We start from the raw sequence: 23,366 nt of genomic DNA, 5'->3' as shown, positions 1-23,366 counted from the left end.
GGAAAGCTCAGTAAAACTAGGTATGCCTGTGTGCCACAGTAAAGAAGGTACCAAGGAGAAGATAGGCTTGGTAATTAATGTGTAGAAGAGTGAAGTTACTGACTATAAATATCTTAAAGTTGGAACTAATTTCTTATTCTGTCTTTAAAGGGAGGCAGGAAACACAAATCCCTAAAACTGGATGCAGGCATAGAACTTGTTTGAGAATCCCTGCTTGCAGAAGATTTGTAAACCAGCATGAATTTGCAAATATACTTACTTAAGTGATTAAGGGAATTAACTATCACTGCTAGGGCTTAAACTAGTTTTAGATAAGTCACTGGTTTCTGGCAGCACTAGAGGGGAGGAATGAGCCATGAGTCATGGATGGAAGACAAATTGTTCTTGTCCCAGCCCATAGAAGGACAGTCCATTGACCTTGGGCAGGTCATTTCTCCTTTTTGAGGTCTCTGTGCTTTCATCTGCAAGCAAGGACCTTGAATACATAATGTTTAAGTACGTCCCCTCTCTACCTTCTATACATAATTTATCAATGGAATGAACAAAAAATCTAAAATAAATTCAATCCAAAAATAAATCGATCTATTAAATGAACACTACTTATTAATAGAATTCTGTTATGTTATTATAGATTTCATTGTAAATAAATAATTAACAATAACGTCCTTGGGATTTAAAGCAGTCTCGTATCTAATCTAGAAAAAAATAATAGCGGGTCCACTACAATGTCAGTACTCAGTCAAACGTACTCTTACTAGATCTTGATTCAAGCTCTGTCCATGGAAGTTCTTGTAAATACTTAGAAAAGCGATCATGGGAAACTCTTCTAGGATAGGAAATATGGAAAATCCTGAGCATCTGGCCATCACAGTGTCCTGCCAAAGTGGAAGCTCTGTGATGACAGAGAAGTGAGAAAAGCATCAGTTTACTGAACAGAAGCTTATTTTAAAATCTGTGTGATGTTAAGTGTGATAGTAATTTGTTGAACTTCAATTCTGAGTCTTTGAAATAAATTAATAATGCCAAATTTAGAAATTGGAGGATTGCTGATGTTTGAATATAAAGGATTGAGCATATTGTCTGAAATTCGTTAAGTTCTTAATAACTGGTAGTTTTCGTTCATCACCTTTCTTTTATTAGTATAAAAACAAAGATGCTATTTTATAATGTGTACTTTTTAAACAACTTTACAGAGATATCTCTGACATATAAATTGTATATATTTAAGGTGTACAACTTGATGTTTTGATATATTTTTACATTGTGAAAACATCACCACAATTAAGCTAAAGAACTTAACCGTCACTCTACGTAGTTACCGTATATGTGTAGAAGACTTAAAGAGCTATGCTTTTTGCAAATCTCAATTATAGAAAACGTTAACTATCATCACTACACTGTACATTAGATCTCCAGAACTCATTCGTCTTGCATAACTGAGACTTCGTATCCTTTGACCATTTTTCCTCATTTCCTTCATACCTCCTCCCTGGCAACCACCATCTACTCTCTGCTTCTATGAGTTTGAGGATTTTAGATTCCACATATAAATGAGATCATGCAGTATCTGTCTTTCAGTGTCTGGCTTATTTCACTTAGCATCATGTCCTCCAGGTTCATCCATGTTGCTGCAAATGGCAGAATTTCCTTCTTTGTCTTTTTTTTTTAAGGCTGAATAACATTTCATTGTATGCACACACCACATTTTCTTTATCCATTCATCCATTGACAGACCCTTAGGTTATTTCTACATCTTGGCTATTGTGTGTGCCCCCTTGGTGGAAAGGTAAATTGATACAGCCATTATGAAAAACAGTATGGAGATTTCTCAAAAACTTATAAATAGAACTACCATATTCAAGCAATACCACTTCTGGTTATGCATATATCCAAAGAAAATAAAACCTGGAAATCAGGTGGTTGTTTTAAAATTTCTACATATTCTTTAATGTATAAGAAACAAGATCCCAGGATGTAAAAGATAGCTATATATACTTCAAACAGTTTCAACAATTCAGTAATAATTTATAAAATGGCAGTATATAAACAAATATCAGATTACTTATTTATTTTAATATGAGATTATTTAAACAAGAATGTACAAAAACATAAAGTTCAATAAATGTATATAATATAGTGTCATTAATTTTCTTGAAAAATACATGTAAATTAATGTACATTAAAACAGTTTAAAACTTGACTGAACAATTTGTCAAGTTATAATAAATAGAACTTTGTCTTTATTATTTTTTTAATTAGTCTCAATTTCATATTTGAATGAAAGCAATATTCTACCTCTTTTCAGCACTTATTCTTTCATTCCTTTAAGTCTATCTTAAACAAATTTTCTTTACATAAAGAAAACTCATTGTTCACTCTCTAATATCTGTACTAGATGTTAGAAAGGTATAAAAATGGTGAAATATGGACTCTGCTTTGAAGGAATTTATAATAGCAAAGTGTGGTCATAATAGAGATTAAAAAATTGTGAGGTTGAAGATAATTTTGTCTGAGACATGAGAAGTGTTATCCAGAAGAGACCACTGGACAGAAGACATTTTAACTTTGAGATAACGAAGTGCTTTAATCAATAGGAAAGACGGGAGGAGCAGAGCCACAGATCATTGAAAAGTGTGGTGTAGTTTGGAAACCCAAAGTCTGATACAATGGGGAGCAACAGCTTAGAAATATTGGTGGCGATAACATGGAAATGGTTGACTTGTGGTAGATCGTGGAGGCAGTTGAATACAATATTAAGTTTATGTTAAAGTGGAGAGCAGTTCGGGGCCACTGACGTTTTCTAAGATGATGAGAGATGTCAACAGAATTAAGTTTCGGGGAAATAAAACCACTTCAGTTTTGACAGGGGAAGATTTGAAACAGATCAGAAAGAGTGCTTATGAGAGATGAGAAGATACCAGGGTTATGGTAGGTGTATGTTTTCACTGAAAAATGTGAAGAAGAGGAGGTGAGGTTTCAAAATGTCTGGGTTCTTCCTGGTGTTTCTGGAAACCTGTCCAGACGCCCAGCCCTAATCTGGGCATAACCAATCTTGGTTTGAGGCTGCTTTGATGAGATTCTCCACGATGCTCCTTTAGTCAGTAACTCTGTCTCCCTCTGGTCCTACTTGTCTGGTTCCCTGAAACCTCTGAATCCCCCTTTCTCCTTTGAGTTGATCTGCAGATCCCACCCACCCTCTAAATCCCAGATTCTTCATCAGCCACAGAAGGCCTAATGATTTGAATGTAGAACTGGAAACCCAATCAAAAGCTGGTCAAGTGATGCCCCAAGGTTGTGTTATTTTCAGATGTCTCTTTCTTGTCACAAAAGGCTCTCCTCCCAGCTATCCACATGGACAATTCCTTCGATGCCAAGACTGTTCAAACATTACCTTCTTGAAAGGGCTCTACAATCTCTCTGTTTAAAATTTCAGCAGCCCACCACACACCCACCTCTGAATCTGCCATAGACTGCTTTAATTTTTTTAAATATATACCTTGCCTTAAGTATACAGCGCCTTCTTATATAATATACTATTTATTATATTGATTTTTTTGTCTGTCTCCCCTACTATCACAACAGAAGGTAAGCTACGTAAAGAATAGAATCTTTTTTATTTTCATTGTGTGTCTGACACATAGTGGGTACTCAATTAACTGTTGAATGAGGATAAAAGCAATTGTCACAGGGTATTTGGTGAGTGAAAATTAAAGTTATAATTAAGAGATTATATGGCTCGTTATGAAAACTGCAAGAAGTTGATTAGAGTAGAAGTAGGTTGCATTGGGAAGAACACTGAATGGAGAAACTGGCATCGTTTACACCTTCGGTGCACAAGGAAAACTTTATACCTAAAAAGCTAACCCTCCTTCACATTAAAGGAGCTCCAAGTCCTCTCTTTCAGTAAAACTCTTCACAGTGCTACCATGCAACAGGCATTACTAACTGACTGGACGGAACTTTTGTGGGATGTGAATAGCAAATGATGCCTTGCACTTGTGGGAGGCAGAATAATGGTCCCCAGAAATGTCCACTTCCTTATCCCCAGAACCTGTCGATATGTTTTGTTACATAGCAAAGAAACAATGAAGAAGTCAGATGAAATTAAAATTGCAAATTAGCTTGACCTTAATATATGGAGATTATTCTGGTTTACCCACAAGTAGTCACAAGGGTCCTAAAAAGTGGAAGTGGAAGCAGAAGAGGGGTTCAGAGAGGTGTGATGTGACATTAACTCAATCCACTATTGCTGGCTTTGAAATGCAGGAAGAGAACGTGAGCCAAGGAATGCCTGTGGCCTCTGGAAACTAGAGGCAACAGAGTAATAAAATCTCCCCTAGAACCTCCACAAGAGAATGCAGCCCCACCAGGACTTCAGCCCAGTGAGACTTGTGTCATCTTCTGACCTGTAGACTGTAAGATAATAAATCCATGCGTTTTAAGCCACCAAGCTTGTGGCAATTTGTTATACCAGCAATCAGATCCTAATACAAAATCTTTCCTGAGTGAATGAACAAAGATCCTAATACAGACTCTTTCATGAGTGAATGAACAATGACGTCCTAATGCAGAATCTTTCATGAATGAATGAACAATGACAATGAATGAAATCATCATCACCTTCCATGAGCTTGTAAACTTGATGCCTATTCCTTATTACAGTGCACCTGTGATTTTGATTCTAACTTCAGACAACCCCTGCTCTGAAAGTTTGGAAAATCTTTCCAAATATTTGGTAACAATCTTTCTAGAATGTCTATTGCTAAATAGAAAACTATACACTGAAAATAAATGAGGGAGCATATTTCCAATCTCAGATTCTTGCGGTTTGCTCACTCTTACTCTTCTCAGCTAACATCTGTGAGGAGAAGAGCCAGATGTGAAGTAGCATGGAAAACACTTTGCTGAGAGGTGCTCTGAAAAAAAAAAAAAAAAAAGACCATGACAATTGTTTTTACTTAGGAAAAAGTAAAGGTAGGCTTTAAAAACTGCACAGACTGCATTATGAAAATACTCTTCAAAGTGCATTTTATTTTGAGATAGTTGCTCATTAGATGAAAAGCATTTGCTATATAACAGAAAGAGTATCAGGCTGAAAGTCAGGCTATGTGGTTCCTATTATCAGGTCTGCATTTTTAGGCTCTATGTTAACCCCAGTTCCTATATTTAAAAGGTGGTAACGTTTCAATGAACCTACGTGTATGACTTTATGATATTAAAATGTAAAGTGTTTAAGTGATGTTTAAATGTGAAGGAAAACTATGATAAGTAATGGAAAGAAAATTAATCAAATAGTCAAGAGACCTGGATTCATTTGTAGGAGAAAGAGCAAAGTTTTAGAATTACAATGAGCTTGGTTTGAATCCTCACTCTGCCATTGCCTAGCTTGGCTTAATCAAGTTATTTATTCTCTCTGGTCATCTCTTTCCTCATTTGTAATAAGAACAGCAATTCCAATTTTAAGGGTCATTTAAGGGATTTATTGTAATAATGCTATTAGTTTCCTAGTGCAGTCTCTTGACTTTAATAAATGAATGGTGTTAAATTGAAATAGATCCAAGCAAGCTTCTCTGTACCTGGGTGTCTTCTGCAAGACTTAACTCTCAGTCTTCATCTACAAGAAGTGACTCTCACCTCTTCTGTAAGAATTAAATGAAATAACATGGAATTGCCTAACAAAAATTAGGTATTCAATAATCACTTACTAAAAAATGCAGAGTCCAGAGTCCATAGTTTCCTAATTCTGACTAGGGCTGGACATAGGCAAAGAAACATGTCAACATCTCAACCACATGGCCCCATCTTACACAATGCATTTCCATCTATTTCAAAGGACATCTGAGTGTAAAGTTGCCCTTTGGGGTGGAAGAGATGGGCACAAAACACTCAGGGAAGGTGAAATGCAAATTGTGGGAGTCTGTAGGGTTTGAAGCAGCTACTAGCCTAGAATTATAGCAACAAGGCGAAAGAAGGCTCTGAAGTAGCTTATAAGGTAGATAATGCTAAGTCCAAAATTGAACAAAAAGACGCCAGGAGAAGGAAGAAAATCTTAAGTGTGATTTCAGTGACTTAGCTTTAGAGGGAAAGGTAAGGATTAGAAAGTTATTGCTGTTGATGTTCTCATGTCAATGCTATCTCTGTCTGTGGCCAAGAGTGTTTACCCTTTATGGTATCATGAACCTCTTTGGGAATTTAATAAAACATGTTGACCTCCCTCACCAAATTCAAATGAACATATGCACAGAATTTCAGGGTGTTTAAGTGTGACCTGAAGCCCATCCATGGACTCCAGGTTAAGATCTCCTGCTACAAATATATATTCTTTTTTGACTGAAGTATAGTTGATTTACAATATTGTGTTTCTGGGGTACAGCAAAATGATTCAGTTGTACATACATACATATTCTTTTTCATTATGGTTTATTGCAGGATATTGAATATATTACTATAGAGTAGGACCTTGTTTTTTCTCTATTTTACATATAGTAATTAGTATCCCAAACTAATTTATAAACTGTTAATCCCAAACTCCTAATTTATCCCTCCCCTACCCTCTTTCCTCTTTCGTAACCATAAGTTTGTTTTCCATGTCTGTGAGTCTGTTTCTGTTTCATAATAAGTTCATTTGCTTCATATTTTATATTCCACATGTAAGTGATGTCATATGGTATTTGTCTTTCTCCTTCTGACTTACTTCACTTATTATCTTAATCTCTAGGTCCATCCATGTTGCTGCAAATGGCATTATTTCATTCTTTTTTATGGCTGAGTTCTTCTTTTTCCATTCATCTGTCAGTGAATATTTAGGTTGCTTCCATGTCTTGGCTATTGTGAATAGTGCTGCTATGAACGTTGGGGGCCCTGTATCTTTTTGAGTTACAGTTTTCTCCAGATGTATGCCCAGGAGTGGGATTGCTGGCTCATATGGCAACTTTATTAAATACATATTCTTAATCTGGAAAATCCTTGATGAACATGGAATCAGAGTTCAATAAATGTTTAGTGACAGTCAGCTAAAAAAGCCTAATATGCTTTCCACAGAAATGACAGTTCTTTTGCTGGGATAATGAATGGATAAAGAAGATGTGGCACATATATACAAGGGAATATTACTCAGCCATAAAAAGAAATGACAGTGAGTTATTTGTAGTGAGATGGATGGACCTAGAGTCTGTCATACAGAGTGAAGTAAGTCAGAAAGAGAAAAACAAATACCATACGTTAACACATGTATATGGAATCTAAAAAAAATGGTTCTGAAGAACCTAGGGGCAGGACAGGAATAAAGACACAGACGTAGAGAATGGACTTGAGGACATGGGGAGGGGGAAGTGTAAGCTGGGACGAAGTGAGAGAGTGGCATGGACATATAAACACTACCAAACATAAAATAGATAGCTAGTGGGAAGCAGGCGCATAGCACAGGGAGATGAGCTCAGTGCTTTGTGACCACCTAGAGGGGTGGGATAGGGAGGGTGGGAGGGAGACGGAAGAGGGAGGAGATATGGGGATATATGTATATGTATAGCTGATTCACTTTGTTATACAGCAGAAACTAACACACCATTGTAAAGCAATTATACTCCAATAAAGATGTTTAAAAAAAAAAAGGACTGTCTCTGAGTCTGGAATTCTCATTTTGAGATCACTGCCAATTTGATCTTTGAGATTTTCTTCTTCAATGTTTTCTTCAATATGACTTAGTAAATTCCCAGCTATAGACTTCTTAATGGTTTAGTGGATTTCTTGCCAAGTCATAGAGATATGTCTTTACTTAGAAATGCTGATTTGTTTTCAAATGTATTGATATAATTGGACTCTGAGGAATTTTTTTTCCCGTTTCTAGTGGAGCTGGGAGCAAGCCATCAATCCTGCCCAGCCACCTATCCATCCCTGCTGTGCCTCTTTCTATGAACCTCTCCTAAGCAGAATTCCTTAGCTTCTTAAACCTTTGTTCATGGGCCACAGAAAATAGACCAACCCACCTGCAAGTTAAATCAGCTCTGCATTTACATGAACTGCCATATTGGTTCATTTCACACCATCATGATTACTTCCAGCTCAATCGAAGATTCACTGTCAGACTTTATAGTAGTCTCTTAACTCTTCTCCCCAACTTTCACCATTTTATTTACCTATTTGTTTTCAACACAACAAGCTAACTGATTTTTTTTAAGTATTGCAGTGAAACATAGGGAACCAATATTTTGAAGGTCAAAATACTGTGTATTAGACATTTCATATGGTTTGAGATAATACATCATATCACTCACTTGCTCAAAACCCTGTAATGGCTTTTTATCATTCTTAGAATATGTCCCAAACCCCTTTTCTTGCCCTACAAGGCCAGCATGACATAGTCTTTGCCCAAGTCATCCACATCATCTCAAACAACATTGCCTCACTTACCCCAACCTCAGTCACCTTGTCAGTCTTGCTGCTCATTGAAAATGACAAGCTGATTCCTGCCTCAGGGCTTTTGCACTTACTGTTTATCTCTCTAGAGTAATTTTTTTCCCCCCAAATTTTCTCATGGCTAGTTGCTTTTCAACATTCAGATCTCAGCTCAAACATCACCCTTTCAAAAAGAAGAGATTCCTATACTGGCTACAATAACTCTCCACCCCCATCACCATACTCACTGCTCTCTATCATTGTCCATCATCCGACTTTAATATAGATGAAATTTTTACCTATAAGCCCATATGTACTTATTTATTTTCTTGTCTAATTGTTAGTTATCCCTATAATATTATGAACCACTCAAGGGCAGGAATTTGTCTGACCGACTGCTCTAGTTCCAATACTAGGAGAATATCTGATGTATATTTGGTATTTGACAAAAACAAAATAGTTGAATGAATGAAAGGCTCAATCAACAAATGAGGAAAGTGAGTTTACTCTTTCAAATTAATTAATTGTTTATTTTTTAACCAAACTTCACTGGGCATGAATTATGTAATAAGGCACTAAGCCAGGCACTGTGAATAAGATCTGTACTAAAAACAATAGGTCCTGTAAATAGATGCATAGTTCATAGTTGAGGAGCACAGATTCAGTAAAACATGTAATACTCCTAGTACGCTAAGACAGATGCAAATAATTTCCTTTTGAGTTCAGAAACAAAGGGTAAATGTTTACAGCAAGATGAATTGAGTCACTTAGTCCATTCCTTCTAGAATGGGCAGTAGCCTTTCTGCTACTCCAGGTTCTAGGAAGGTTAATGTGCTGGCACATATATATTCCATTTAGTGAATGGGATGAGATAAGAATTAATTTTAATATTAATTTTAATTTTCCCGTATATATGACCAATTGTTCTACTCTTTGGAATGGTCATTCTATTCCCACTGTTATTAATGCAAGATTTATCAAAAATTAAAATGGATTTATTAATATATCCTTCATCCTATACCATCTTCAATTATCGTTGCATAAAAATCACAGTAATTAGTACATAAGTTTTGATATCTGTACATAAGACTCATGAGTTTTCTTTATTAGAGTATTTGTAAATATTGACTCTTTGCTATTATGGGAAAAATATTTGGCTTGTTATTTTCCAGTCATATTCATGCAAAGAAAGTCTGTTCTGAATTTATTGGAATTACAATTAATCTCTATAACTTTTGTTGGGGTTCCTGTTTTTATACTGGTTGCTGTTATTCATAACCTTAGTATATTCTCCACTTATTCAGGTTATCTTTAATGGCTATAAAATACAATTGCAGAATTTTCTCTCTAAGTATTGTGCATTTCATTATTATTTTTATTCAAGGGGATTTTATTTTTTGTTGTTGAAAATAGCATTCTTTTTAAACATCACATTTTATAAGTATTGCTGGTAAATAGAAATGCAGTTTACTTTTTCTTGGTAATGATCATATGTCAGACAAACTTGTTCAACCCTCTCATTAATTTCATAATTATTTATAGATTCCTTTGGGGTGTTATTTGAAAAAAGTATTTTCTGGGAATACTGACAGATTGCCTTCCTTTTCCAACCCTTATAACTATTATTTTTCTTTTGTTTTGTTTTGGTTTATTTTTTGTTAAGACTGTAAATTACACAACCTGTTCTCAACACTATGGTATATCATTATCTTCGAACTTCAGTTTCTTGGTATTATGTCATGTATTCTATGTAACCGTGCTATTGTCAAGAGTAAGTAAACATGAGACAAAATCACATGAGTCCATGGCATACAATAAATACTTAACAATTATCTTTTGTCCACTCCTTCACACATGCACAGAGAAAGCTAAATATTTGTTTCAAGTTTAATAGTTTCCTCTCATTACTCTAGCTTAATAGAATTTCTTAATTGGAAAATATATATCTGGTAAGGATGGTGATAGAAGAAGGTAGAAAACACATACACACACAGTCTCTCTCACACACACACACACACACACACACACACACACACACACACACACACACACACACACACATATACACACACACACCATGGCTAGAAAGAATGAAAATATCCTGAAATCTTTTCTTTCTCTGTATCCAGTTAGACACCTTATAATGACAAAGGAAAAGTGGCCTTGAATTATTTTAACTTAAAAGAGGTACTCATAATTGTCCTAAATCTCTGTGTAATATTTTTGTCCAGGAGGTATAACAAAATGTCTCCTGTGAATTAAGAATGGTAAGGACTGTCGCAGGAAAGTGGAAAAATATGGAAACTGAACCTCATTTACATTGACACATTCATTATAGAGAGAGCTTTTGAGGAAAGTCACTCTGTTATATATTTTTTCTAGGTGAATCATAAGTAAAAAACGGAATAAATTTGGTTTGTGGGATTCTGAATTGAATTCTGCCAGGTAAATTCCTCTGATTTTCTTTGAAGTCAGCTCTAATTATACTCTTTCAGAGGTCCTCTGTGAATATTCAGTTTTACTACAGTTTTGACTTTCACTAATTTGAACATTAAAGGAAAGAATTTTCAGAAACCATCTGAGCAAAATACTTTTACAACCCCAGCAGTACTACTGATTCTAAAAATTAAAATCTGAAACCGAAATGAGAAACATATTTGGAGACTGAAAATATGTAGGTATTCCAAATCACAGCAGTTAGAAGCCAATGTTTCTGTCTTATAGCAAAGTACTGAAGCAATTTCTATAACCTTAGGAAAATTATATAAAACTGTATATCTGCTAAATTATTTATCCTCCCTTTTCCATAAGCCTGCTCTAATGCTACCCTCTTTCTCTAGATACAGTGAAGTTTGGGTTAGAATTTTTTAAAACTTCTAAAAGTGTGACAGAAGGATCCAGAGGTGGGCTGATTCCAAGGACTAGAGAGAAAGCTGGAGTGCTATGCAAAGAGTGAGGAAGCCAGAGTTCTGTTGCTATTCTATGAATGACTAATTACATATTCTGATAAAAGTCACTTGGCTTCTCTTGGTTTATAGTTATATATCTGTGAAATGAAGAAGATATTGGAGTAGGTTCCTCTATAACAAAGTATTCCTTTAAAATCATATATCAGTAATAATTGGCACAAGGAAACACTGAACAAATCAGTTGAGGATCAACCACGTCAAATGCAATACTCCGGCACCAATAAAAGTGGATCAATATCAGGCAGCTAAGTGATGAGTAAAGGAGAAACCAGCTTTTCTATCACTCACTTCTATTTGCCTCTTTGAATTTTCATTTGCTTTGCTTTTCTATATCCCTTATTGCAGAAGAGCATCTTGGAATGATCTCTTACCTCTGGGAGGTGCCCTTGCCTAAGGTGGTATTTTTCAATGAATACTCAGTTTTATTGAATGTGGTAGTTATTAAGTTGGCTCCATAGCTATGAAACCTCGAGTTGGTTCATCTGTAAAGTGGCGTTGATGGTTGTAAGACAGTGTTCTAACAAATAAGATGATGCATATAAGGTGAGTGCTCAGCAAACAGCAGCTGCTATTCTGAGTATAATAACAATTATTATTTCCCAGTGTGCTTATTAAAATTCAGACTTCTTGGCCTCTTCTCATAATCTGATGGGATAAGCTGAGGCATGCATCTTTTTAGCAAGCTCTCCAGGTGTTTCAGATTCATAGTTGTATTGGAAAGTATTAGCAAAAGGGAAAGGAAAAGGAGGTAAGAGGACCTACTTCTACTGTTGCTCTTGGCCAAAGAAACAAAATGAGCCTTTGCATCTTCTTTGTGGTCCAGCTTAGCTCACCAGAACAGAGTCTAACCTATCCAAAAATCACAGTGTTACATATATTTGGTTTTGCACACTCTGTTAGTATCTCCTTCAGGAATGAAGGGGCATAGTTGTAGTCAGAAAGAGCTGTGCTTGGGACTTCCCTGGTGGTGCAGTGGTTAAGAATCTGCCTGCCAATGCAGGGGACACGGGTTTGAGCCCTGGTTCGAAAAGTTCCCACATGCTGCAGAGCAACTAAGGCCGTGCACCACAACTACTGAGCCTGCACTCTAGAGCCCGCGAACCACAGATACTGGGCCCACGTGCCACAACTACTGAAGCCTGTGTGCCTAGAGCTTGTGCTCTGCAACAAGAGAAACCACCGCAATGAGATGCCCGTGCACCACAACGAAGAGTAACCCCCACTTGTTGCAACTAGAGGAAGCCCGCATGCAGCAATGAAGACCCAACGTGGCCAAAAAATAAATAAATTTAAAAAAAGAGAAATAGCTGTGCAGGACCTTCCATGTGCAGAATCATGTATCACAACCAATGACTCCATCTCCACAACATAGGATGAGCAGTTTTATATAAAAAGATAAATAGGCCATTGTCTTTTTTAAACTTGAATTCTACTTCAAACTCCAAGTGTGAACTTAGGTGTTTTTGAGTTCTGTAAGTGTATTCAATTTTAAAAAGTAACTTAGTCCTCTTTCAGGGGTCACAGTATGGGGAAAAAAAGTTAATATTTAGAATATACTTCACAGAAACTCCTCCCCCATTCCTCATTAAAAGGACATCACACCATAAAACTCATTTTCTTTTCTAGTATTAGTGATTTGTTCTTATTTTGGTACTAGGTGGCTTATTATGTTGAAATAGGTATCCTAAAGCTAGAAGTGTCGGATAAGACAATTTGAGACTATACTATCAAGCAGACCATTGGAAAGTGGCCCCTTGGAGAGACGACATTTCATCATCTTTTAAACAGCTCTTTTGAAAGGGAAAAAATTATTATATTGAGGATGGTTTCAGATTACCTTCTACCAACACTTCTAATTATTACCTAAAGTTACTGAGGGATAAGGTAACTTATTGTAACTGAATCAGGCAGAGAAATAGGCTGGAAAAGTCACATTTTCTTTCCCATATTTAGTCTTCTGAAATCCTTTATAGAATAAAATAGGAACATATTTGTTCATAAACTGATAATATGCACCTAATGTGTTCCTAAAAAATTGTTTAAGAATTGAGGTTGACTTTGAATGTGAGACATTATTATTAAATAGGCTATATATGCAATTTTGATTTTCCCATTAACTCAATAGGTGAGAAAGTTGTTCTCATTTTAAATTATAATAGTTGGAAAATTTGTAATATAAAATTGTATTTCTTTACTATCTTATTAATTTATTTTGTGTTTTTAATACAATTATGAGCAGAGAATATGAGACAAAGGGCAGAAGACCTAAATTGACATTTCTCCAAAGAAGATATACAGATTGTCAACAAACACATGAAAGGATGTTCAACATCACTAATCATTAGAGAAATGCAAATCAAAACTACAATGAGGTATCACCTCACACCAGTCAGAATGGCCATCATCAAAAATCTACAAACAATAAATGCTGGAGAGGGTGTGGAGAAAAGGGAACCGTCTTGCACTGTTGGTGGGAATGCAAATTGATACAGCCACTATGGAGAACAGTATGGAGGTGCCTTAAAAAACTAAAAATAGAACTACCATACAACCCAGCAATCCCACTACTGGGCATATACCCTGAGAAAACCATAATTCAAAGAGAGTCATGTACCACAATGTTCATTGCAGCTCTATTTACAATAGCCAGGACATGAAAGCAACCTAAGTGTCCATGGACAGATGAACGGATAAAGATGTGGCACACATATACAATGGAATATTACTCAGCCATAAAAAGAAACGAAATTGAGTTGTTTGTAGTGAGGTGGATGGCCCTAGAGACTGTCATACAGAGTGAAGTTAAGTCAGAAAGAGAAAAACAAATACCGTATGCTAACACATATATATGGAATCTGAAAAAAAAATGGTTCTGAAGAACCTAGGGACAGGGCAGGAATAAAGACGCAGACGTAGAAGATGGACTTGAGGACGTGGGGAGGGGGAAGGGTAAGCTGGGATGAAGTGAGAGAGTGGCATGGACTTTTATACACTACCAAATGTAAAATAGATAGCTAGTGGGAAGCAGCCACATAGCACAGGGAGATCAGCTCGTGCTTTGTGACCACCTAGAGGGGTGGGATAGGGAGGGTGGGAGGGAGACGCAAGAGGGAGGAGATATGGGGCTATATATATATATATACATATATATATATATATATATATCTGATTCACTTTGTTATACAGCAGAAGCTAACACACCATTGTAAAGCAATTATACTCCAATAAAGATGTTAAAAAAAAAAGAGAGAGACAAAACTTGAGATTTTACTTGTATGTGTGTGACTTCCTCTTAGTGGACACCTGCTGTTTTGTCCACGCAGTCGTTCTTTTCATTGAATGCTGTTCCTTCTTGTCTGGAAGGGCTTGATTCTTCTCCATCTCCCCATTAGTTGCAGGGAGGGGCACATTGCTCAGAGGTGGCTTGTCAGAGGACTGCAGCATCATAGCAACCATGAATGATTAATGTAGGTAGGGACAGAACTAAACTCCAATCAGCATAACTCTGGGATTTTTTTCTCTTAGACCTATTGAGTAAGATTCCTTTCCTACCAAGATCAGTGAACTGGCAGGACAGGAAATTCATGACATCAGCCACCTTGCTCATCAAGTACAGAGTCTATTTTAAAGTAAGGAGAGCCGAGCTGGTTGCCATCCTTGGAATTCCTCATTCCAGCTGTGATACAGCCAGCAGTACCTCTGGACTCCCTATTCACATGCCCAAATACATTTTCTTTATTGGCTAGCTGATGTGAAATACATTGTGTCAGCCACAACTAAAAGAAACCTGATAAAATGTCTCTAGGATTTTATTGTTTCTAATATCTACATTATTTTCAAGTACCAACATCTATAATCTTGGGGTAGTACATTCAGTGCTTTTCAGTATTATATCATATGTGAATTGTCATCATTTTCTTTTTTCCTAATAGCACACAAAATAATAACATGCCTTTAAGTTAATGGTGTCTTAGATATAGTGAAATATATTTCACTATATATTGAAATATTGTTGAAATATTGAATATTTCAATATTTTGAATTGAATAATTCAATTCAATTATTGAATTGAATTATTCAAAATAATTCAACAATAATTGAATATTGTTGAAATATATTGAAATATTGTTATATAATAAATATTCTATCAACATGACAAATATACTGGAAAAAAATACATTCTATATAGCTGCATTACCTAATACTGTAGTCACTAGTCTCTTGGTTTTTGACCACAACTGTAGCTGGTTTGAATTGAGATGTGTTTTATATATAAAATATGCCTTGGATTTCAAAGATTTAGTATGAACAGAATAATGTAAAATATCTCAATAAATTATATTAATTTCATATTGAAGAATAATACTTTAGAAATATTTGGTTAAATTAAATATAGTATTAAATGTATTTCATCTGTTTCTTCTTAGTTTTAAAAATCTGGCTACTAGAAAATTAAAAAAAATTTAATATGGCTTACACATTAAATACGGCTTACATTGAACACATTATATTTGTGTTGGAAATATAATATTTCAATAAGGTTTACATGACTTTGCTAAATGTAAATATATTAGCGCTATCACTCTAATTCTCGATGTCATCATTCATTCTGTTTTGAATTTTAAACAATGTGCCAAATACACAATGAGCAAACATATGTTCCTAACACCTTTTGTCCCTTATTTTTTGATCTAGTAGTCTTCGATGCACATAATTATGTCTATATATATATCCCTTTGTAATATTTTTCTTCACTATGTAATTTTGATTTGTAATTAATACTGGATCCCTATTTTATATATTAACAAATAAATCTTTGGTAGTATTTTATTTTATTCTGCTTTAAATAACAAAGTTTGTTTGTTCTCCTACCCTCATAGTGATAAAATGCATCCTCATCTTCATGAACTATAAACAGTCAAGTGCCTCAGGTCTGTTATCGGACCTTTCTTCTGTATCTCTGTTAATTCCCTAAATAAGACCATACAATGCGAGGGCTTGAGAAACCATCTCTATGCTCATAATTCCCCAACCTGTATTTTCCACACTTTCTTAAGAGCTTCTATTTCCAGCTGCCTACTTAACATTCTTCACTTGAAAATCTAATAGATATCTCAAATATAATTGTGAAAAAGTAATTTTAATTGTTACACTCTTCCAGACCTGCTTTGCAGAGTCCTCTTCTTCTTGGGAAATAACACCATCACACACTTAGTCATTAAAGCCAAACACCTAAAAGTAGAGTAATCCCCAGGAGTAGAGAGCCTATTTTTCTCAAATACCATTGCCAATCATTCAGCACATCTTGTAGAAACTAATTTTAATATATATTGTCGTCCCTTTCCAGTCTCATGACGATAGTTCTAGAACTCAGTTATTATCTCTTACCTAGTTAAATGCAGTAGTTGTTTGCATGTTCTCCCAAGGCGATTCCCCAAATTCTTCAGTAAATTATCAAGAAAACAACCATAGTGAGCTTTCAAAGACCTTAGTCATATTTTTAACTTTCCCCTGCATAAGATAATCCTCTAATAAATTTTCCATCACACTTAGAATAAAAAGCCGATGCTTTGCTGTGGCTTCCCATGGTCTATGACGAGTGCGTCTCTCTGACTTCACCCCCTTTCCCTCTCACCTTCCCTCAACACTGTTCTAATCACACTATGGTTCCTCATCTGATCCACATCCTCAGGTCTTTGATCTTGCTCTTTCATTACACCCTTCAGGTCTCTGCTCAAACGTCACTTAGAAAAGTCGTTCTGGACCAATTCCGGTTAAAATAGCTCATTTCTTATGCTTCATTTCCTTTCCCCAGTTGCAGTGTTTCTTTGGAGCACTTATTACAATTTGCTATTATAGTATATGTCCATAAATTTGATTTTTAAATTTGTCTTCTTCCACTGAAATTTTAGTTTCTTGCACATAGAAAAAAATCCATCCATTTTATTAATCATTATAGCCCTAGGGCAAAGAAAAGTGTTGAGCACTTAATAGAAAATTTAGTAAATACATGCTTAATTAATTAATTATGCAGAAGTAGAATTATTGCCTGGTAATTTATGCACATAAGCATCTTTACTACAATTTGGAAATATTATCTTCAAGAGTGGTTACACAAAATTACTTTCCAAACAATATAGCATTAGATGGTAATTTTCCTCATTTGTGTGACCACTTAATATTAGCAGACTTTTTCATTGCTGCAAAACAAATAGGTGTAAAATTATAACCATCTCTTTTTTCTTTTTTCTTTTTTCTCTGTCTGCTATGATGTTGAGCAGCATTTTATTTGTTTCTTCACTATTCAGGTCTCCTGTTTTGTGACTTCATTGCTCACATATGTTTGCAGAATATTTAACGATTTAAATTTTCTCATTCATTTTAGGAGCCTCTTTATGTATTCTCAATATTAATTTGTTAAGAGGGGTATGCCTGCAACTATCTTATGCAAGTATGCCAGTTGCCTTTTCATGTAAAATGATTTTTTTTCTTTTGCACTAAGTACAATAAAAGATCTAATATATTTTCTTTTAAAATTTTAAAGATTTACTTTGTGTATTTAGGAATTTAATTATCCTTGGAATATATTTTAGAATATGGCCTAAGGTTGAGATATAGTTTTACATTATTTTCATATTCAAAAACTGTCATAATCATTTATTAAGTATCCCATGTTCAACCCATTGGCTTTTGACTCCATGTCTGACATCTATGATCTGTATATATGAAATTACCATATGTCACTGGGTCTATTTCCAGGTTCTTCTACTATGTTGCATTGAACTCTGCCTATGTCTGCTCTCTGTTACACTAATTTAATTGTGGTTGTTTCACATGAATTCTTTATAATAGAAAAAATTCTCCTTCATTAGTTTCCTTCCAGCAACTTTAATTCATCTTGAGTGCTTACATATCCATATGTATTTTTAGAGTCTGCAGACACATTCTGTGAAAAAAACTTAAGATTGTGATTAGAATTTTATTTAAACAATAGTTTAATTTGACAAGAGAGCCACTGCACTTTAAAAAATAATAAAGGTGATCTTTGATATCAAATCTGTAAATAAGCTTTTGGTATACTCAGGAAAGATCTTTTTGTGGAAAGAAATGTTTTTTAAGGCTGAATTGGACCTGAATTCACCTGTCCTTCAAACTATGTTTGTGAACATATTTCTCTTGATGTAGCTTGGGGCAAAAAGAAACAGACACATTTATATGTCTTTCAGTATCTGTGGAGGGATATTTATGGAGAGAGACCAGAGAGAAGGCCTCTGTATCTTTTCAATTATCTCAAGCACTGAATATATATTGGTGTAAGTAAGCAGTTAATTACTGCAGGAGGCAGACAAGCAGGCCAAATCTTTACTTTCTGCCATCTACTAACAGTTAATTCTTGATAACATAGAGAGGTCATCTATTTAAGGCCTTAGCATCAGACTTAATTGTTGTATGGAGAATATTGTCCATAAATTCATGAGATGGAGCAATGTTCTCTCATTCCCTGACCTTCTCAGGGAGCTAAAACATGAGAAGATGCATATTCAGCTCTTCCCAAGGAGGGTAGTGACCTGCTGAAGAAGAGGAAGAGAATGGCCATCCAGTCAAGTTGAGGATCTTAAGGAGAGTCGTATCCACAAAGCACAGAACAGAGAATTAGGGAATATACAGAGCATCTCATTCTGAAGAATTGAATTTTCATTACAAATGTTGTGAACAGATAAAATTCCTCCCTGAAAGCATATCTCTGTCATTGTAGCAGAAATATGAAAATGATATTAAAACAACTCTAGAATTTTGTATTATTTCTATGGAGGGAGGAGATATCTCACTTTTGTTCTTTGTAATAAATTGAGTCCTTTAATTTTTTTGTCTGCCATTAGTGATGGATTATTACAAATTTGATCACACAAATACTGGGTTGATTTTAAATTAAAACACTGCAAGGAAAATAGGAATGCTTTCTGTTTTTTTTCCTCCCCAAGGCAATTTTATTAGACAAATCATTAAAGGGAGTTCACTAATTTCATAGAGAAATGCCAATATTTTTCAATTAAATTACACCAACCTGTGTGTTTTTAAATATTTAATAAACACTTAAAGCTGTATCTTATAACAGTATTATAAAATAACACAAACAGAACAAGGACCTAAATGAAATGGATGTTGCTCTAAAAGCAGGAAGGCACTGAGTGAATAAAATTGGTAATAAAATTTAAACAATGTGTGACCCAAAGGAATGATATTTATTTTTCTTCCTCAGGCTACTGTTATTCAAGACTTTAGATTCATTTTCTTGACATGGGTATAAAGTAAGTGTAATGGAAGAATTTTGAAGAGTGAAGGAAAAGATTATAGGGTATGAATGTGCAAGATTTCTGCTTCCCCTCAATTACTTAACACTTCTTTTTTTTTTTTTAATGGGGACTCTCAGTGAGGAACACAGAAGGCTTTAGCAGGAGAAATCCTCAAAATCACCAAAAGGAAACATCAGGGCACATGGAAAGAACAGGAACTTCATTAGCTTTTTGCCTGTCACATTTCTAACCCGGCACATACAGGAAGGTGATAGGTGTGTTGGCCGGTTGAAGACAAATGCTGGGCGGTTTTTGCTCATCATCAGTTATGCCCTAACTTCAGCTGCCTCTCGTACCTTCAACCCCATGCCCTTGACTGGTTCCTCACACCTGATTCTCCCAACTTAACTGCACCTTCTACACTCTCACTTCTGACTTCCTCCTAAAACTACGGTAATCAGATTTTTAGACCCCAAACTCAACTGAGATTGTCTTGTTAAAATCACTGTTAACTGATTAATTGATAAATCACATGGAATCTTTTTCCATCCTTTTCAAATCTGTCTACTGCATTTGTCACTATTGATCCTTTCTTCATTGAATTCTCTGTAGTGCCAGCATCCAGACCCGCCTGCCTCTTCCTTCTCTGACCTTCATCAACAGTTCTTTCTCTGCTCCTCCCTCTAACAAGTCTCTGTCCTCGGGACTCACTCCTCTCGTAGGTCAATTATATCCTGTCACCTTGTTTCACCTGCCATGTATATACTGTGACTCCAAATTGGTCGATTGTAGCCCAGTTTTCTCCCCTGACATCCCCTGTGTTTAGTCTTATAAATACAATTAAGACTGGAAATATTCATCTAACTATTTTACAGTGGCCCAAGTTGAACTTGTTCAGAAAGTCAGTTATCACATTTACAATGAGATTGGACTGGGCAAACTACTCTGATTCCTAGACGAGGAAGTAGATCCCAGACCAGCTGCTTTAACTCCAAATAAGAACTTTTTCCCAACAGAGCAGCATTTTTCCCCAATAAACAACTCTTTAGTATTTTTTCTTCCAAATTTGATTTTCTCCATCTTTTTATTATGTCAGAAAGGAAGAAAGATACAGACATATTTTTTACAAAAGGGTATATTTACTCTGCATAGGAGAAATGTATTAGATGTAGAGAGGAGAGGACTTGGAGGAGGCTGACGAAGTCTTGAATGCATGCCTTAGCACTTGGTCACTGACTTTTAATCCCTAAGACTCTGGGATTCTAGACTGCCCTCTTCCCTTGTGTGATCGTTAATTTTAAGCGTCAGCTTCACTGGGCTAAGGGATGCCCAGATATCTGGTAAAACATTATTTCTGAGTGTGTCTGTGAAGTGTTTCCAGAAGAGATTAGCATTTGAATTGGTGAACTGAGTAAAGCAAATGGCCCTTTCAAAGTGGGTGAGCTTTACCCACTCTGTTGAGGAACTGAATAGAACAAAAAGGTGGAGGAAAGGCAGACTCTCTCTGTGCTTGAGCTGAGACATCTGTATTCTCCAGCCTTCATACACAATGGTGCTCCTGAACCTTGTACCGTCAGCTCCTCAATTCGCAGGCCTTCAGACTCATACTGAATTTCACCACCAGTTTTCCTGGTTCTTCAGCTTTCAGACAGTAGATTGTGGGACTTCTCAGCCTCTGAAACTGTGTGAGTCAATGCCTATAATAAAGTTTTTTCTATATACAGTTGACCCATCGACAATGCAGGGTGTAGGGGCACTGCACCTCCGTGCGGTTGAAATTGCACGTGTAATTTATGGTCAGCTCTCCACATCCATGTTTCCTGCATATCCACCATTCTGCATCTGTTGATTCAACCAAGCTTGGATAGTGTAGTTCTGTAGTATTTTACTATTGAAAAACATCCCTGTGTAAATGGGCCCTTGCAGTTGAAACCTATGTTGTTCAAGAGTGAACTGTAGATAGATGACAGGTAGATAGATAGATAGATAGATAGATAGATAGATAGATAGATATGCTATTGTCTGAAGGACCCTGACTAATACAGCTGGCATCCACCTTGTTATTCACACATCATCTGAGGGACATTGGTCAATTAGGCACCGGACAGGACAGTTGGATTTTTTCTTTCTGGAAGAGCAAGAGAAACTGAAGGCTATATTCTGTCACTGATATATTCCATTCCATATATATTTTTAATATCTCAGCACTATGTATTCAACCTTATATCACATCAATCATTCTATATTCCTTATATCAATCATTCGAAGGAGATAGCATTATCTCATTTTATAATGAATTGAGGCTCAAGAAATTTTAAACTGCTATCCCAGGGTCAAACTCTAGTAGAATTAGAGTTGACCACACACGCACTTTCTATTAGCTGCTCTCTACTCGCCCAAAATGACCTTCTTAGCATAGTTTAAGTGATTCTGTTAGGTCAAGTTCTGCTAAACCCTCATCTTCCACCTCTCGCCACTCCAGGCTTTTGGTTAACACTGTCAGCGTGCCTACCTTTACACACCACGCTGTTTCACGTCTCCGTTCTTTTATCGCGATCCTCTTCCTAACCTGAAATGGATTGCTCGCTCACCCCTTCTCCTTCTTCTGGCTAACTCCTACTCAGGTGCCTGCCTGCTTGCCTTCCTTGCTTCCTTCTCTCCTTTTTTATTCCTTCTTGTTGTTTTTTAAAATATTTTTGAGTGTATATATAATATATGAGATAACTGTCAGGGGCTTGACAAACAGTGAAAAACAAGACACAGTCCTTATTCTGGAGAAATTCTGTTTATTGGAGTAGATGGACTTTCCACAGATAATTTCAATATGGTGTGATAAGGGCTATAATGAGGCAATTACAAAGCAGTCTACTGGACTAGTCATTTCCTTGTCCAGGAATCTCTCCTAGACTCCACTTGCATAGGTATGGTAATCCCTCTCTAAGCTTCCATAATACCTTCTCTGTATCTAATTGCAATAACTGTATTCTTTGATTAACATCATCTGTTTATGTGTCTGTCCTTCTCCTGACCATTAGTTCTCAAGGCAGGGATGATGACTTATTCATATTTGTGTAGCCACTTTTTGGAAAAGTTAATGGTAAATAGCACTAAAGAAGTATGGTTATTTGGTTTCTTAAATAGTCGATGTTGCTATAAAATATATGACAGTTACAGAATAATTTTTAAAAACTGATAAATACATAGAAATATTTATGCCTAGAAATTTTTTTGCTCCATAAATAATATTTTATTAAATATGTCATCTTTATTCATATGAGATATTTTGTAATGATGCAGACAGCCTGCACTCTGTAAGGATTACAAATTGATCCCACCCTTTTGGCAGTCTTGTTCTTGCTACACCTGGTGTTGCTTAGTAAGGCTACGCTGTCCTAACTTTAAACCTGGGGCTCTGGGCTTGCTTCATCACTTTCATAGTGGAAGTGAGGTGGGGTGGGGCAATTTCAGGAATTAGAAATGTAAAATGTTTCCTTCTCTAGAGGAAAGGTCAGCCATAGAGGATGAGAGAAAGGGACAGAGGTGGTGGCAGGACCAAGAATAGCCTGGGAAGACTGAAGTAATCCCCAAAGACTCCATTGGCATGTCTTTAAATCTAGTCCAATAGCACGTAATTCAGGTAAAAATAGTGCAGTTGTTTTGCAAAGAAATTCAAGACATGTCTTCTAATCTCGTCATTCTTCTGTCTGAA

Source organism: Leucopleurus acutus (assembly GCF_964270905.1).
Source record: "Leucopleurus acutus genome assembly, chromosome: 12".
Taxonomy (NCBI): Eukaryota; Metazoa; Chordata; class Mammalia; order Artiodactyla; family Delphinidae; genus Leucopleurus; species Leucopleurus acutus.
Note: the sequence above shows the minus strand (reverse complement) of the source record.